Source organism: Hibiscus syriacus, unplaced genomic scaffold, assembly GCF_006381635.1.
Source record: "Hibiscus syriacus cultivar Baekdansim isolate YM2019G1 unplaced genomic scaffold, ASM638163v2 tig00111837_pilon, whole genome shotgun sequence".
NCBI lineage: Eukaryota > Viridiplantae > Streptophyta > Magnoliopsida > Malvales > Malvaceae > Hibiscus > Hibiscus syriacus.
In genome coordinates this window covers 7,359,254-7,375,886 of record NW_024063194.1, presented here as the reverse complement: position 1 = coordinate 7,375,886, position 16,633 = coordinate 7,359,254, and positions in this window count along the sequence as shown.

Sequence of the window (16,633 nt, the reverse complement as noted above, 5' to 3'; positions counted from 1 at the left end):
AGCTAATTCATACAGAGCCTCTGAATCATTCAGTATTTGAATCATTCAGCGCTTAATCATTCTAAAGTAAACAAACAGTCCCTAAGTTAGTTTAAAGACTTTCTTCAACAACAAAAAAACCTATCTAACTTGATTGATTTAAAATTCAATTTGTTTATACAAATAAAAATCCAATTTGAAATATGAAAAAAGAGCCTTGAAATCAAATATAAAACTTAAATTTAAAATAAACTACGTAATCTATTTATTAGAGTATTTTATTTTCACTATTAAATTATAAAAAATATTTTATCTTTAAGGTTATCGATTATTCTCGTTTTTATCACATTCTATTAATTTTTACAAAAAATATTATGTAGTTTTATTTTTTTTTCGAATACATGAGAATGTGGCAATAAATCGAGCTAAATAAGCAGTACTAGCAAGGGCGGAGCCAAAATTTTAAATTACGATGTTATAATTTAAAATTAAAATATATAAGTAAAGCTATACAAATGTATGCATAATATTAATTATTGATATATTAATGCATAATATGACTAAAATAAAGGTGTAAATGAATAGAATATTTGATGAATTGTTCGAAGCGTTCATTTAACATTCGTTGTGCTTTTTTATTAAATAAAAATTATGTTCGTTTAATAAACGAACGAACACGAATAAATGTGTGCTTAGTTCATTTGTGTTCACAAACAAATTTATTTATTATTTCTTTATGTCGTAATCGTCCCTTAAGCTCAGAACGAGTCTCTACTTATTTGTGAAAAATTTGATTTTGTGAAGAAATGTTTTAGAGTTGCTATCGATCTCTTGGGTTAGGTAGATCGAATGCCTAAAAATTGTATTTTAAAAGAGTTTTTAAGAAAATATTATTTTAAAAGATAAACAAGTTTAAGTGTAACCAGAAATTTATTTTTTTAATAAAATAAAATAAAAAAGGTTTGGGTCGATTACGCGTGGGGAATGATAAGCACCCCACAACACTCAAAATTGGTACCCATCGATTATAAATTGTCTCTAATAGTAGAAATCTAAGAATTCAAATATAAATTTAAGTTACGATTCTATTATTCCAAATTCAACCATACAATTTTTATTTATCGGAAAATTCTAAGAAGAAATAGAAAATATTCCAATATTTTTAATCGAATAGAAAATAATCCCTAAAATACTTTAGGACAAATATTTTTCTTTTCAACTGAAATAAAAAGAATATAATAATTTATTCCCATAATTAGAGATTAAATAATTTGATTTGATCAAAGATAAAAAGGCTAATTAATCCAAATTACAAAATTAATTAGAAAAGATAAGGGATATTCAATTATTTAAAAAGGACCAAATCCCTAATAAAAATTAGACGAATTGTCTCGACAAGTTTAAATAAATGAATATTTCTTTTTCCATTTATTCTTGATTTAATTTAAGCATATTCAATTTTTTAGGTTGTCTAGTAGAGTAGTTATTTATTTTAAAATATCGGAATAGAACATCTAGTTACCTTTGCCGTAACCGTTTTTTCGCAGGACAATCGTTTAGTTGTTTTAAAAACAGTTATGACTTTTGATTTGAAAATCTGGTGATTTGGAATTAAATTTGGATAGAGTCACCATCAACCTTTGGGTTAGATAGGTCGAATACCTAAAAACGTCTTTTAAAAAACAATTTTATGAAAATCATTTTTTAAAGACAAAATTAGTCTGCGTTACCAGAAATTCGATTAAAGCGGGTTCAGGAGTCGGTTACGCGTGGGGAAGGATTAGCACCCCCACAGCGCCCAAAATTAGTACTGTTTCGCTTACACGTTCTCGTGAATGGTGTTAAATTCTAAATCAAATATCAAGTTACAATATGATCCGTTTATTGAATATTAATTTGCTTCAAATTAATTAATTAATTAGAGAAAATTCTTTAATTTAAAAAGAAATCTCAATATTAACAATCCTTTATCGAGAAAGCTATTTTATCTATTTCTTATTTGCAAAAGAAAATTTCACCTTCATTGATTTTTAAAAAAAAATAAAATTAAATATAAATTAACTATCATTTTTTACATAAAAATATATTGAATATTAAAATATTTATAATATTAATATTTTAAACTTTAAAAATGAAATAAAATAATAAGTAGAATGAATTAATTAATACAAATCTAAAAAAAATTAAATGTATAATCAAACTAATAATTTACATAATTTATAATATGAAAATAATACAATTCTAAACTCTAAAACTATATAATTAAGATATAAATTATTTAAAATTATATACTAAAAATGTAAAATATCCTTTTTAAATATCAAATAAAGGACTAAAAAAATAAACATTTTAAAAATATAGAGGACGATGTTTAAAAAAAAATACATACCAAGCCGAATATGCTTGTATCCTAAAGTCTTTAGCATTAAATATTCAAGCATGACATTGGGGGCCAAGAAACATTGAATTATAACAGTATGATATGTAGGTACTAGAATCCAAGAGTTCAAAACTAATTGAATCCACATAACACATGATATGTTCCCAATTCTAAAATCCCACGGTTTCCCACCTAACAAAACTATGGGTTCTTGTATTCATTCTTCTTCAAACAAAAACAAGATTTAAATGAGTCAAATATAATTTTTATAAATTCAAATTAGGAAATGCACCATAAATAAAATAAAATAATAAGAAAAATAAATTAAATAATAAAAAAATAAAAAAAATTAAGTGTTTAATCGATCTAATAACTTATATGCTTCATAATATGAAAATAACACAATTTAACTCTAAAATATAATAAAACTATATAATTAAGATTAAAATATAAATTATCTAAAATTATAGAATAAACTCTAAACAATTAAAAATATACCAATTATGTTGAGAAAAAAAATATAATATAATATGGTCAAATTAAAACAAATAATATGAAAATTCTATAAATAAATAAACCTAAAACCAATAACAATAGCATAATTGAAATAGGATATTTAAAAATTTAATGGTTAAATTGAACATGACCGAAAATATTATGACAATATAAATCAGTGAATATAATATAATAATTAAACATATAATGACCAATGTCAAATATTTACAAAAATACGTAACATATAAAAATAGGATTAAGATATAAATATTGAAATATAAGTGATCAAAATATATAAAAAAAAAACTTCAATGAATGTTTAAAATGGTATGTTACAAACTAACAGGGACCTATAAGTCATTATCCCATCTGCGAAATTACAGCTTTACCCTTGATAAAACGACGTCGTTTCGCTTTTATTATTTAAGCCCAAAAACATGTTTTGTTTTCCCATTTCCCTCATTTGCTCTCATTTCATAAAACAAAGTTCACAGAACTCTCTCAAATCCCTCATCGGGGAATGGCGGAGTTGCAGCGGCACACGGCGGCGCCGGCGATCGGAGGGAGTTTAAAAGACACCAAAAATTTCCTTTCCTTACCCTTATCACGAATCTAGCCTCCCCTTAGTCTAAAACTTAACCCAAAACCGTAGATATAAGGGATTACCTTCGAAAGAAATGAAGAACACGACAATTTTCGAGCTTCCAAGGCCGGCTTTAAAGCTTCCCGATGTCTTTGAACCTCCACTGTAAGTCCTCTCTCCTTTGCTTCTTGTTTTTGTTTTTTCTTCCCTTTGTCTCAAATCTCTGCATGTATTTATAGTGATTTTGTTGGTGCGATTTCCACTGATTTTTTCGATTAGTGGTAGAGTAGATATCAACTCTTGATAAAATAATATGCTCAGTGGATTCAACATTTATTTGGTCTGATTTTATTATTTTGGTTGCATGTTGACATATGAAATGACGAAACTTGATGGCTAGGTGGAAGCTGGAAGTTCGGCGGCCGGCTGGAACATACGGTGGCATGAAATGGTCACAGGCGGCGGCACTGGATGACTATAGGGTAAAACTCTAATATGTACTAGCTGAGGATCATTGGATCTAATGTAGATCCAACGACTGCAAGGGCAGCGGTGGCTGGATGTTGTAGTTTTAGGGTTTCAAAACCCTAATCTATAATGGGCCAGTCTGGGTCCAAGTCTTATAATTATTGGATCTTGTATTGGACTATTGGGTCTTGATCCAGTTTGCTGTGTTGGTTTTGTATTTGATTTGTAATTGGGCTTAACCTGCACAATAATGTAATATTATTATTAATACTAATAACAATCAAAATAATTATAATAATAAATATAATGTTTATAAAGCCCGGATAAAAAATGGGTGTCTACAGCTGCCCCTCTTTGCACATTCTTGTGTTAACAAGAATAGGGCAAAGATGAAAAAGACAACCAGTTTTTGTCTAGTCTTCCTTCATTATTTGATTGAACAAGTTCTTCTCATTATGAACTTCTTCTCTCTTGTGGATGAGTTCTTCTCATTATGAACTCTTCACTAGAAATACTGATGCAAGGTTGAACAAGTTCTTCTCATTATGAACTTCTTCTTTCGTTGGATGAGTTCTTCTCATTATGAACTTTCCATTGGAAACACTGATGTACGGTTAAACAAGTTCTTCTCATTATGAACTTCTTCTCCCTCTGTCGAATGAGTTCTTCTCATTATGAACTCTCCATTGGAAACACTGATCTATCTCCTTCTGTGATGGACTTGAAAGGAACATGTTCTTCTCATTATGAACTTTCTCCTTTAAGATGAGTTATTCTCATTATAAACTCTTCTGGAAATGTTAGTCCATCCAACGGGGTGTCACTGATTCGAAATACTATGAATTGAGTGATAGGTCGAACAAGCTCTTCTCATTATGAACTTCTTCTCCCTCTTTCGGATGAGCTCTTCTCATTATGAACCCTCCTTTGGAAATGTCAATCCCTCAAGCAAGGTGTCACTGACTCGAAATGCCGTGAATCGAGTGACAGGTCGAACAAGCTCTTCTCATTATGAACTTTTTCTCCCTCTGTCGGATGAGTTCTTCTCATTATGAACTCTCCATTGGAAATGTTGGTTCACCTCATTATGCGGTGAATCTTAATTGTTATTGATTCTCTCTGAATTTCTGTCAAAATATTCAAAGCATTTCAATAAATATGAATGAATGAGCATGCTCCTATTTATAGATGCCTACTGATGTATGCATGATGTCATTTTAATATTATGAGCTTTGTGATCCTGCAAATCTTCATTTTAAATGCGTCATTTGTCCTTTCGTTTGCACTCCACACTTTGCTTGGGCTATTTTATGCAAATTCTCATTTCTCTTGTTCACATCTAAATCCTTTTCTACTTCCTTTTGAGCTGCTCATCATACCAAAATATCAGTGTTTTCCATATGCTTTTTTTCTCAGCTCATATGCATTTTCTTTGGCCATGTCTTACCCTAATCTTTTCAATCATTAGAGTTAGAATCTCTGCTATGGAAGTATTAATTCATAGTAATACCAAATATCTTTTATTTTTTTAATGCCATGTAAATCTACTTATAAGAAGAATGAATAAAATTGGGACTTGAAATAACAAACTTCGAATTCACTGACAAGGAAATGAATTTACAAAGTTATTGCAATCACATAAATAATGGAAATTTAAAACCATAAGTCAAATGTCCTTATGGATCATTAGCACGAATGTTCCTGAATCAATCCACTTGATATAACTATTGAGTTGGGCTTCTGTCTGGAAGACTTTAAGGATTGCCAAAATGTCTATAGATGTGAAGCTTCTCTCAAAATATCAGATCCTCGAGAGGATTTAGCTGCCTGATGCCTAATCTTAAAATGCCTTTGAGCCGCCTTTTTAGGTTTTCAACTCAAAGTCTTCATTTGGTTTCAAGATGTCCTTTGCGGATTTTCATCTCAAACCCTCCTTTTTCTCTCTTCATTTTTTCATTTTTTTTCATTTTTTCATTTTTCATCTTTTTTTTCTTTTTCCTTCAAGCAAAGTATTTCTTGACAGAATATGAGTTTACTGGATTTCTCAATTTTTCTCCATCCATCTCTGCCAAGATCAATGCTCCCCCAGAGAAGGCCTTATTGACAACATATAGACCTTCCCAATTAGGCATCCATTTCCCTCAGAAATCTTTATGAATTGGCAGGATCTTTTTTAGCACTAGATCACCCTCTCGAAACTCTCTTGGATGAAATTTCTTATCATGAGCTCTCATCATCCTTTTCTGATACATCTGACCATGGCAAATAGCTTTTAATCTCTTTTCTTCAATGAGATTCAACTGGTCAAACCGAGCTTGAACCCATTCAGCTTCATCTAACTTCACCTCTTTCAAAATTCGAAATGATGGGATTTCTACTTCCACTGGCAAAAATGCCTCCACCCCGTAGACTAAAGAGAAAGGCGTTACCCCTGTCGAAGTTCGCATTGTAGTTTGATATGCATACAAGGCAAAAGGTAATTTGTCATGCCAATCTCTATAAGTATCAGTGGTCTTTATGATGATCCTTTTAATATTTTTATTTGCTGCTTCCACTGCTCCATTCATCTTTGGACGGTAGGTCACTAAATTAGAATGTTTTATCTTGAACTGAGTACAAAGTTCTACTATCATCTTATTATTCAAATTGGTGGCATTATCTGTGACAATTCTTTCTGGTAACTCATACTGGCAAATTATCTTTCTCTTTATGAATTTACAAACTGTAGATCTCGTGATACTTGCATACGAGGTAGCCTCAACCCACTTAGTAAAGTAATCAATTGCGACAAATATGAAACGATGTCCATTCGAATCCTTTGGTGTAATTGCCCCAATAACATCCATGCCCCACATAGAAAACAACCATGGTGCAGTCATCACATGCAAAGATGACGGAGATGTATGAATCTTATCTCCATAGATTTGACATTTGTGACATTTTCTTGCATAATCAACATAGTCGGAATGCATAGTGGCCCAATAGTATCCATATCTCATGATTTTCCTAGCCATAGAAAGCCTATTTGCATGCGTTCCACATATCCCTTTATGCACCTCTTCAAGTATACTTCTTGCTTCTTGGGCATCTACACATCTCATCAAAATTTGATCACTACCCTTTCTGTACAGAACTTCCCCCTCTAATACATACCCGATAGCCATTCTCCTTATTATCTTTTTATCGATCTCAGACGCATGTAGTGGGTAAGTTTGATGCTTGATGTATTGGAAAATGTCATAATACCATGGACAACCATCTACCTCTTCTTCGATATCATAATAGTGTGCCGGGGTGTTATACATTTGCATTTTAATTGGCATCATGTCAGCTCTTCTATTTGCTTGGAACATTGTAGCAAGTGTGGCCAAAGCATCTGCCATTTTATTATCTTCTCGAGGGAGATAATTGAAAGTGACATCTTCAAATTCTTTTACCAATTCAAGGATCAATCTTCGGTATTCCACTAGCTTTGGATCTTTTGTCTCCCATTCTCCTTGCAATTGATACACCACTAGTGAGGAGTCTCCATATACTTTGAGTACTTTGATTTTCTTTTTATAGTTGCTCTTAACCCCATGACACAAGCCTTATACGCTGCCATATTATTAGTGCAAAAGAACTCCAATCTGCTTGTAAAAGGATAATAAACATTTTTCGGGAAATCAATACTGCTCCAATTCCTTGTCCTAAAGCATTAGATGCCCCATCAAAATACAACCTCCAAGATTTATCATCTAAAATTGTTTCCTCCTTGGTTGTGATGCACATCAGATCCTCATCTGGAAAATTAAAGTTTAAGGACTCATAATCATCTGAGGCACGACTTGCAAGGAAATCTACTATGGCACTCCCATTGATTGCTTTTTGGTTCACATATACAATGTTAAATTCTAATAACAACATCTGCCATCTAGCCAATCTACCAGTTAAAGTCGACGATTCTATTAAATATTTCAAAGGGTCAAGTTTAGATATCAACCAAGTAGTATGGTATAACATGTATTGCCTGAGCCTTCGAGTAGCCCATACCAAAGAACAACATAGCTTTTGAATTGGCGGGTATCGGTTCTCACAATTGGTGAACTTTTTGCTTAGATAATAGATGGCTCTCTCTTTCTTTCCAGATTCGCCATGTTGCCCCAATACACATCTCATCGAATTCTCAAAGACCGTTAGATAAAGGATCAATGGTCTACCAGGAACTGGTGATACCAGAATTGGAGTATTAGACAAATATCCCTTGATTATCTCCAAAGCCTTTTGGCACTTGTCGTTCTAAACTTCGGGGTTGTTCTTTCAAAGTAATTTGAAAACTGGGTCACATTTTTCAGTTAATTGTGAAATGAATCGAGATATATAATTTAATCTTCATAGGAAACCTCGAACTTCTTTCTATGTACGAGGTGGTGGAAGATCTTGAATGGCCTTTACTTTATCTGGATCGATCTCAATCCTCTTTGACTAACCACAAAACCCAAGAGTTTCCCTGACGTTACCCCGAGGGTGCATTTAGTTGGATTGAGTTTCAATTGATATTTCCTCAACCTTTGGAAAAGATTCCTCAAGTTTTGAATGTGTTCACCTTCAATCCTGGACTTGGCAATCATGTCATCCACATACACTTCAATTTCTTTGTGCATCATGTCATGGAAAAGAGTCACCATAGCTCTTTGGTAAGTTGCCCCAGTATTTTTCAAACCAAATGGCATCATTTTATAGCAAAATATGCCCCACATAGTCACAAATATGGTTTTTTCCATTTGTTCAGTGTTCATTTTTATTTGGTTATACCCCGAGAAGCCATCCATAAAAGAAAACCACGAATGACAAACAATGTTATCTACTAAAGTATCTATATGAGGCAATGGAAAATTGTCTTTTGGGCTTGCTTTATTAAGATCTCTGTAATCCACATACATGCGAACTTTCTCATTTTTCTTTGGTACAGGGACTATGTTGGCAACCCATTCTGGATACTTTGCCGCATGAAGAAACCCTGCATCAATTTGTTTCATCACTTCTTCTTTAATTTTTAACAGTATTTATGGCTTCATTCTTCTGAGCTTTTGCTGAACTGGCTTACACTCAGGCTTTATCGGAAGCTTGTGCACTACTATATATGTACTCAGTCCTGGCATATCTTGGTAAGACCACGCAAAGATGTCCTTGAATTCTTAGAGCAGATCTATCAAGTCTTGCCTTATCTCAACAGAAAGTACGCTGCCGATTTTCACTTCCCTCTTGTTATCATCATTTCCCAAGTTTATAACCTCAGTTTCTTCATGGTGAGGTAAAATCTGTTTGTCCTCATTTTCTACCAGTCTTAATAGTTCGTTAGGAACATCACATTCTACATCATCCTGACACTCATTGATTTCTTCCAGACATATGGGCTTCTCAAAGTTTATCTCAGTATTAAATTCAAAAATATTCATGATATTGATATTGTGACACATGCAAAGGGAAAAATTAAATCGAATATATTTTTGGAAGGAGACCAAAAATTATGAAATAAATGTAAAGAATAAAGAATGAAAATGAAAATAATGATAGTCATTTAAGAAACAAAATACTGTCTTTTATTTATAGCAAGTAGAGTTAACACAGCTGCCCTTACGAAAATTTCTTAATACTTGCGGGAACAAGTATAAGGATTAGTACTGGGTATTACTCTGAATTAATCTTAAAAATTACAGGGAGATCCTCTGCAGTTCAATTTTTCAGTGTTTCCCTGGGAAGCAAGGGCGGATTCCAGCCAAATATCTTCCTGCTTTATCATCCCCAGTTATCATGTTAATGACCAAACCCTCCATAGCATCATTGAACAAATCTCTATCTTTCATCTGCTCTTCTTCATCAATTGCTCCGACTAACTGTTGCTCTATTTCAAACACTCCTCCAAACTTGAAAGAGCTCTCTAGGGGAAGGAAAGACATATGCTCCCATGGAATGTCCTCTCCTTTCAGTCTAGCTCTTCTTATTTCACCTCTCTTTTTTAATTCTTTCTTTCTTTGCTAAAAATCATGCTTAAATCCCAGCCCGAAGCGATCACTCTTCATCATGACAAATTTGGGATACAAAGTCCCTTGCAAGCATCTACCAAGACCATTCCCTATCTTGGCTCCTTTTCCTAGAGTCTCTCGCACAATCATCTTAGTACAATTAGATAAACGTGGGTGAGGAATCATGTTTCCTTCAGCAACAAAAGCAGCGTTGACAAATTCTAAGGCTATGAAGGAACACTCTAGGGTATTTTCATTCGTCTCAATATATGGGGCGTCGGTAGTCACAGAAGCAATAATCTCTTCCTCTGCCCCAATACTAATCAGTTGACCATCTGACACTAATTTCAATTTTTGATGTAACTACGAAGGGATTGGCCCTACAGAATGAATACATGGCCTCCCAAGCAAGCAATTATATGAGGGGTTAATGTCCATTACCACAAAATCAATATTATAGACAGTTGGTCCAATCAACAGTGATACCTCCATCTTTCCAAGCACATCCCGCTGGGTTCCATCAAAGGCTTTGACAATATTTTTGGTAGGCCCTCATATGTGAGTTGTCCACCGGTAACCTTCGTAATGTGGCCATAGGCATAACATTAAGTGCAGACCCATTGTCAATCAAAACACCTGGTAAGACATGACCATGGCAGTGAGTTGTGATATTGAGGGCTTTTACCGATCCCATTCCACCATCAGGAATTTCATCATCAGTGAAAGTTATGTAGTTGTCAACAGCTATGTGCCCTACAATTCGATCCAAATTATTCACTGGTATATCCTTAGGCACAAATGTTTGATTGAGCACTCATAACAAAGCATTCCGGTGTACCTCTGAATTCATTAACAAATCCAGAATCGAAATCCGTGCTTATTGCTTATGTAGCTGCTCAACTACACTATACTCACTATGTTTTAGAAACTTCAAGAATTCTTGAGCTTGCATTTCAATTACTGGCTCATTGATCATTGGTGGGGTTCATCATTGAATATCTTCTGTGGTACCACCACTGCTTTTTCTTTTGCTTTTATTTTGTCCATTTCTTTTGATATTTCAGGAGAATAACACCTCACACTTCTTGTGAAGTACTCGACTTCATTTACTATTCTAGTCATCAAGTTGTCTCTTGGTGCTTCATCTTTAACTGCTTTTATTTTATCTAGCGAACCAGATTTCCTTATTAATGAAACATTGGCAGTATAGTTTCAAGGCATCTTGCGGGTATCTTTAAATGGAAATGGTGAAGGATCTGTGATTACAACTTTTGGTGTTGACGACCTAGAATTCATTGCTGATGGTTTCACAGTGATTACTACTGGCTTGCTTGTTCTGTGAACAGGCTCATAATTTTTTGTTGTGAAGACATCTTCTTCTCTTTTTTCCTTATCTTCCTCAAAGAACTCTACCTCCTTATTATCCATCAATCTTTGTAGTAACCCCCTGAATTCATGGCAAAGCTGAATTTTATGTCCTTCTTCTTGGTGATATTCACAATAGTGTCCACACTCAATGGTCTTTGGCTAAGGATCTTGTCGAATCATGCCAGCCTGACAGAGTTGTTGGAATACCCAACTGAAGGGATATTTAATTTCATGAACGTCTGTCTTTGCCTTTCTCCTATTCTCCTCATGGATTGCGTTTACCCCTTTACCTCAATGATTCGGTAGTGGGTGTGTTGATATATCTGGCGAGTCAAACTGTAATCCTCCTGTGTTAATCTGATTTTGCACTATCTTTTTGAAGGCAAAACAATTCTCAATAGAGTTGCCAATAATTCCATCGTGGAAATCACAATATGCATTTGTGTCATACCAATGAGGGTACGGCGGTTGAAGAGGAGTCAAACGGTAGGGGCGTACCACATCTACTTTTAATAATGAGGTGTATATCTCTGAATAGGGTACGTGTAGTGGTGTGAATGACACATTTTCTCTCTCCTTCCGAGGTCCCCTGAAATCATTTATGGTGGTGTTCATGTCATTCCTCTCTGCCCTTGATTGGGTTATTGTGACACTATTTACAGTATTCTTGTGGTAGACACTTGCAACTTCATTCTCCTTTTTTCAGTATATAGGTTTTTTGGAGCTAGACCCTTCAGCTACTTCAATCTTGTCAAATCAGCAAAATTTTTTGTGGCATTTCCAAGCAAATGCCCCAAGTACGGAGCTTTCAAAGTGTTGACAAAAATTACAATAGCTTCTTTTTTGAGTAAAGGGGGTTGAACCTGTACAGCAATATCACGCCACCTTTGGGCATAGAAAATCTCATTGCTTCTTTTTTCCATATTCTAAAGAGTCCACCGATCAGGAACCATATATGTAACGTGTCGATATTGTTCTAGGAATGCTTTTGCCAAGTCCTTCCATGCTTTGATGTGAGCCCTAGTTAATTGGTTATACCACTTGGCGGCAGAACCTGTTAAACTGTCTTGAAAATAATGAATCAACAATTTTTCATCATTCACATGGCCAGGCATCCTCCGGCAAAACATGGTAATATGAGATGAAGGGCAAGTGGTTCCATTGTATTTTTCGAATTCAATAACTTTGAACTTTATAGGGATAATCAAGTCTGGGACCAAACTCAGCTCTCTGGCGTCAGACCCATAAAACGATTCAATCATTTCTACTGATTTTACCATTTCTTCCAATTTCTTCAACTGTTGAGTTATTTGTTCATTAGCTTTTTCCTTTTCGGCTAACACATTTAGATCTGGAGTTAAGTGCTCAGTAACAGGCTGATAATTGTTTGGGAATGTGGATCCCATGTGGTGTTGTTGATTCTAATTCCTAACATATATATGAGGTCAGGCTTCTTGAGGTATCGAAGTATGAGCAGAAATATGTATAGGTGTGAAACCTAGAGGAAGACCAGATTCTGGTGTAAACCCTGATGGGTGCTGGGGCTCAGATGTAAACCCATCAGGATGTGATGCTCCTGGTCCAAACCCTGGAGGATAAAGTGGTTCATCAGTTCTCGGTACAGGGCCCTTTCCATGTTCTGGATTTCTCCATTCCAACATACTTGCTAACTTAGAAAACATATCCTTTTGAGCGTTGATCATGTATTCTTGCATTTTCTTTATACTCTCTTGCAATTCCAACTGAGTTTTTTCAATTTGAATAGTCTTATCATCCATGGCTTTCTTTCTTGTGTTGTATGGATGCTTGGAAGGTCCCAGTATTTTTGTAGTGTACCATTTGTTAATTATGATGTTTTGAGAATGAATGCATGTATTAATGCAAAATATTTAAATTAAATGCAATGAAGAATGAATGTATGCAAAAGGTATTGATCTTAAAAAGTTAATAGTCATAGAAAAACTTCCATTGGAACACAAAGTTTTCATTACACAATTGTTCACTTCTACAGATACGGCCTAGCTCTCCGATTAAGCTCTACAACTTCATTAATCAACCAAGACATCTTCTTTCCAAACTCAGAAGCCGGATTGATGTGATGCTCAATGACCTTTGCTTCAACTGTTAATTCCCCAATGTATCTGGCAACTTCACTCATCTGTATTATGGCCTTGACTACCATGTTGCTTCTATCTGCATTCTATTCTTCATAGAAATCATTCGATGTTTGCCATTGTTCAATAGTTTCTTGGAGAGTTTTCTCTAGTTCATTGATTCGTACTTGATAACTCTACAGTGCACTTTCTAGAGTTCGAATTTGATTTCGCAGTAAGGCATTCTCTTCATAACTTTCCTGAAGGTTACTCGATCCCAGGAGAACCCTTCCTCGGAACAAAGATTCTTCGAGTTGCAGAATATAATCACTGAATTCTGTGTTTTTAGCCCGACATTGAGTCAGATCCTCTTCAAGTCTCGTTTTTTTTTCCTGCATCCTTCGATTGAGACTTTGTACTTGTATATTTTTGTCTCCAAACCTTTTCACACAGCTGTTGATTGCCTCTTGTCTTGCTTTGAGCCTAGTATTGAAGTGTTTCTTTTCTAATTCCCACCTCTTTCTTTTAATATTGAATTCTTTGATTTTTTGTCCTCTAATATCAAGTTTAACAAGCATATTATTCATTTCAGCTTTAAACCCCCTGAACGTGATGGTCTTCTCAGCCCCTAGCTCTTTGACTCGATCTTTTTCCCTTTTTAGTTCTTCCATAGCTTTGCGACTCTCAAACTTATATCTTATGATCTGCTCCCTCTTATCAAGCTCAAGCTCTTCTATTTTTTCATTCCCTTTCTCTAAGCTCTTGAGTAGATGATCATTTTTTCCTTCAAGTCTTTGACTCGGTGTTTCTCTGCGTTTAACTTTTTGGTTAACTGTGATGATGCTTTGCTTGTCCCAAATATTATCCTAGATTTTTGCAGCTCGTAGTAACTCTTCTTTAGATTTTTCAACTCCGAATATACTTTTTCTTTTCTCCTTCTTAGCATCGCAAATTGTGCGATATGAAAGTCAACATCTATACTCAACATGAATTTGTCTCGTCGCATCTCTTATAACTCTTTCGACCAACCTTCTTTCTCAGCTTCGAATTCTGCTCTTAAGATCTCTATTTCCGACAGTACTATTTGAATTCGTTCCTCCATAGTGATGTCCTTATTTTGGTCAGGTAGATTAATATTTTCATTCTTTTTAACAGACCTCCACTCCTCAGAATTTGGCGTTAACATTACCTTGGCTGCATCAGCTCTAATACGAAAAATCTTCTTCCATCCTCTAACTGCATCCAAGATGTTTTTCTTGTAATTGTTTCCGTGAAACACAAACTCAGATGAATACAGTCCAGTAGTAACTGGGATAAATTGACAGCCACCATATTACCTCATAACTAAAAGTGGTGCGTACCCAATTGCTCCCCATAAATCGAGCAACACCACCCAATATAGTCACCACACTTATAGAGGAACTCACTTTGTATTTGCCAAGGGGCGCGCCAAACGATGTCCTTGTCTTGCATATTCCTAAGGGCATCTATCCACATGTCTTTAGTGACTCCTTTTGGCCAATCTTGCTCTAGAAACTCTTTCGAAAGCGAGTAACTAGTACTGAACCGATGATATGAAATTTTTCCAATCTTCTAGAAATTGGCTACGGATCCAAACATATAGCAATTGTGTGCATCCTGAAAACCGACCCCCTCCAATCCTTCAACAAGCATTCAAGGATCGAAAAGTATATGCTAAAATCATGAGAGCAGGGTTGACCTTTTTTTGTAATTGCTCGAATAAATCCACAACTGCAGCCTCAATATATCCCAAGGCCTTCGAGAAAATGACTAAGCCATAAATACCTAGTGCAAAGAGGTTAAATCGTACTTTCTCGTCAGGATGACTTTGAATGATTTCTTTAATAGTAATCCATGAAATGCCTTCATTTTCACCTTTTTGTTTGGTACGAGCAACCACCCATTCCTCGCGCACTCCTGCGATCTTTGCTAATTTAATTCTGAAGGGTTGAGTTTTGATAGACTTGGAATAAATCCGATTCTCTTGAGCTTCCTCTATATGCAACAAGGCAACATATTCTTCGATGGTAGGGACCATATCTTCTTGATTGAAAATGAAACAGTTGTACCCTGGATTCCAAAATTGAATCAAGGCTCGGATCAACTCATCATCTATACCAACATATAGCAGATAGGAAATACTGGTAAAACTGCAGCTTCTTACTCGACTCCTATTTTTCCAAAATGTCTCGTAAATCCTGGATGTCATTTCTTTTAAGAGAAACGGAAGCGTACTCTGCTAAACATGACACATGATCGGCTTGCAAACTATCCCCTTCTTGTCTTTGTAGTGCTTCAGCCCACTATCGTACCTCAGAGTTTTGAACTACTTGACTCGAATACTTTTTGTCCATTACTGAAAGCTTTCCAATTTGACAATTAATTGAAGATCAACACCCTTAATCTTGAATGATGCAATGCAAATAACAAAAAAAAAACAAAATGAGTTAGTACAAGTAAAATAAAAAAATGTTATTCAAAGATGAATATAACACATACCCAATCATGATATCTACCAAAACATGCTTTAATTAAATAATATTCTTACTCGGACATGCTATCTACTCAAAATGATTTTTCAAGAAATTAATCCTAATCGCATGGTATCTAGTTCGCATGCTTTTGAAAAGAAAAATATATTCTATGAATTTAAAGCAAAAGAAAAGGGTTTAGAAACAACCCTCCTTTATGTACACTTAATTCGGGTACCTGCTAACGGACACAGGTTCAATATAGTTATACCTAGGGTGACCGTTCTACGGTTCATTATATGCATGGTTTCAGCTCTATCAAGAAAAGGTACTCGAATTGTCCTTGATGTCAGTGCCCCCTTGGGCTACCAAACCCTCGATCCTCACCCATTACAGGTTTCGAGCGGAATGAGTTCAATTTGAGAGGATACATTCCCTTATACCTATGCGGAGAATAAATTCCCTCGAAGACATAAGGTATATGAATCCCGAAGGTTACTTGCTAGGCCTGCACGGAGAATAAATTCTCACGAAGGCGTCTCTTTTGCCCCCACTTAAAAAGGTTCGGAGCTCGGGTATAGAACTTTTGTTATGCAAATGCTCGTGATGTGTGTGAGGAGGAACATTCAACCCTTTGACTCAAAAGGAAAATGACACCATTCGATAAAAACTTGGACCGATCTGAAAACAAAAATCAAATGTTAGTAAAACAATAATAAAATGAAGCAAAAAAATCAATAAAAGGATCATAAGTTAATTTTATATTCGAT